Source organism: Hevea brasiliensis, chromosome 2 (assembly GCF_030052815.1).
Source record: "Hevea brasiliensis isolate MT/VB/25A 57/8 chromosome 2, ASM3005281v1, whole genome shotgun sequence".
Lineage (NCBI taxonomy): Eukaryota > Viridiplantae > Streptophyta > Magnoliopsida > Malpighiales > Euphorbiaceae > Hevea > Hevea brasiliensis.
Genome location: NC_079494.1, coordinates 29,424,182 through 29,427,162, shown reverse-complemented (window position 1 = coordinate 29,427,162; position 2,981 = coordinate 29,424,182). Strand labels below are relative to the sequence as shown.

Sequence of the window (2,981 nt, the reverse complement as noted above, 5' to 3'; positions counted from 1 at the left end):
CACTTTTCTTGCAACCAGCAATGGATCTATCATCTCATGATTATATCACACAATTAAATCATATAATCAACAATCTAAATGGCAAATATAGTGGCTCTGATACCAATTAAAGGAGCGAAAGCATGAAAAACATAAGTTTATATCATTGAATTCAAAAATTTTCACCTAGGGTCACATGCATCATGCAATATTTATTTTTATCTATTTGATTTCAATGATAAACAACATATTAAAACTCTTTTAATATGTTTTTGGATCTGCATTTGCCATTTAAGATTTTAGAATTAATTAGATTAATTTTTAGAACTCTAGATTAGATCAAGAACAAATACACTAACCTCTTGATGCACTGCAGCATATTTATATCTTTGGGATGCGTCTTTAGGATTTAGGACACTAGATGTTATCCCTCTAGCTTGTCCACGCTAAGATCACCTATGGAAGCCCTTGAACAGCTTCTAAAGCTTTTTCTATTAATTATAAAATCAAGTTTTTCCTTTTAAAAGATTAAAGATGTAAACTGGACACTAGAAACGATTTCTAGTATTTTTAATTCAAGAGATTGTTTTCTAATCTCTTGGAATAGATGAGAGATGAAGAAGAAGAGAGAATGGGAGCCTCAAGGGTGGCGGCACCAAGGAGGCGGCAGCTGGTTAAGTTTTTTTCTTTTCATAACAACTCTTATATAGCTAGGTCACCTCTTAAAACCCTTGCTACATGTCACATTCTGATTAGTTCTAGGTTTAATTGACCCAATCACATTGTGCCAAGTGTCAAACCTATATTTAATCTTAATTTTAACCATCTTACATGCTTAAAAGACATTTGGCAAGCTTATGTGTAATCCCATGTGTCACCATCTCATGGTGCCACATGTCACTTTGTGAAATGACCAAAATGCCCCTGTGTCTTAATTTTGAGTTCTCAACCCAAAATAATTATTTCTCTTCTTCTAATCAATTTATATCAAATATAAATTAATTAATTAATCTCTATTAATTAATTTCTCAATAATTAAATTCATATTTAAACACTTTAAATATAAATTTGACTTATACTATACATCCAATTACCTAGATTTGGTTTCAAGTCATGCTAGGGACTTCGCAATCTAATTGAAAACTAAACCTATTTAATTAATCAATTAAACTCTTTAATTAATTAATTAAATCATATTTAATTTGGTGATTACTTGTATATATGTGTGACTTACTAGGCTCATCACTAGTTGGCAATTAGACATGATATAAACTCTTAATATCATCAGAACTCTTTCTTACCATAAATGATTTCTCTAAACCATTTTATGCACCTCATAGACCATGGTTAACACCTAGCATAGCATGCCATGGCCACCCAATCAGTAATAAGCTTTACCTTAAATGAACCTATAATCATATGTTACCATGCACTAGAATCTCTCTGTTACAAAATCCCAACTAAAGCTGAAGTCATGGTTTATGTCAAACCCCATTTGCTATGAATATTATGTTCTCTTTTAATTCTAGTTCTTGATTAAAAGATTTTCTTATCAGAAACTCTTTTCTGAATAAATCTATCTGTCCTGGCTAAGAACTTCAAACATCAAGAACAATTAAATGAACATAGGATTTTATCCCTATTTACTTAGAGGAACATATTCCATCTTGATCAACATCTACCTCCATATATAACTAGTAGGAGCCAACACATGCCCATATACCCATACACAGCACAAGTATGAAAGCATTATCAAACTCAAGCCACCTATATACAAGATAACTGTGCTATCTCAGGTCTAAAGATTATATGCACTAGTATGATTTATGACAATACATTGACAAATAGTAAACTTCATGTGCTTATCATAAATGTCACTGGTTCGACCTACTTATCATGTATAAGTGTCTATCATGTTTGTCATATGGCATGAGACTCACCATTCCATCTTATTTATATCTCATATAAATAACTTGGGAACAAACATGAATGCAATCTTTCTGGACATGTCCTTGTTGTGAAGTATCCTCAATTGTGAACCTATTTATGATACTTTATACTAGAAATACTGTCACTCATATTCTTAGCAACTTAAGAATAGAATATCTAACAAAATATCAATGGACCTTTTTTATTACACATAAATATATTATGTAAACGGAAAAGTGGAAATGCCTTCTATTAATAAAACATGTACAAGATACATACTAAATGATATGTTATAGGGCATACTACTAATAATGGAAGGGCCTCTCATAAGCTTTTCTAGCAAGGTACTTCCCATTTGCAAAGATTGCAAAGTTGAGAGTTGAACTCAACACCTTTAGGCAAAGGGAAGGTGAATCACTCTATGATGCATGGGAGAGATATAAGGACCTACAAAGAGAATGCCCGCACCATGGCATAGAAGATTGGCTCCTAGTTCAAAACTTTTATAATGGGCTACTACCCTCTACAAGGAGCACAGTAGATTCAGCAGTGGAAGATGACCTGATGGAGAAAATAGTGGATCAAGTACTTGAACTTCTGGAAAGGGTCGCAAATCACAACTATGAGTAGTCAAATGAAAGGGGAAATACAAGGAGAATAGCAGGAATCCTAGAAGTGGATGCCCTAAGCATGATAAATGCTCAATTTGACCAGCTCACAAAGAGGCTTGATAAAATATAGGCCAATGCTATATGGATGAACAGTCAACATGATGACAGCTATGGAGGAGGATACATGAGTTCAGAGTACAACAGCTTCAATGAACTTCCCACAGAATAGATGAACTATGTGAATAATGGAGGAAACTTCAACTAGAGACAGCCCCACAACCCATATTCAAACACATATAACCGTGGATGGAGGAACCACCCAAATTTCTCATGGTCAAATTCTCATAATCAACTAATAAACAAATAGTAAGGGTACAAACCACCTGCACCCCCTGGATTTCAGAACAAGGGACAAAACCCTACACAACCATCGCCACTCCCTCAGAACCAACAACATAAATC

The 2,981-nt window shown here is 33.8% G+C and overlaps 1 non-coding gene across 1 annotated transcript; it reads right to left on the bottom strand.

Moving 5' to 3' along the window:
• Positions 1-2,277: 2,277 nt before the first annotated feature.
• Positions 2,278-2,384, bottom strand: LOC131178161 (small nucleolar RNA R71). Its single transcript, XR_009147290.1, has one exon. It is a non-coding gene; the product is annotated as a small nucleolar RNA R71 (small nucleolar RNA).
• Positions 2,385-2,981: the final 597 nt, after the last annotated feature.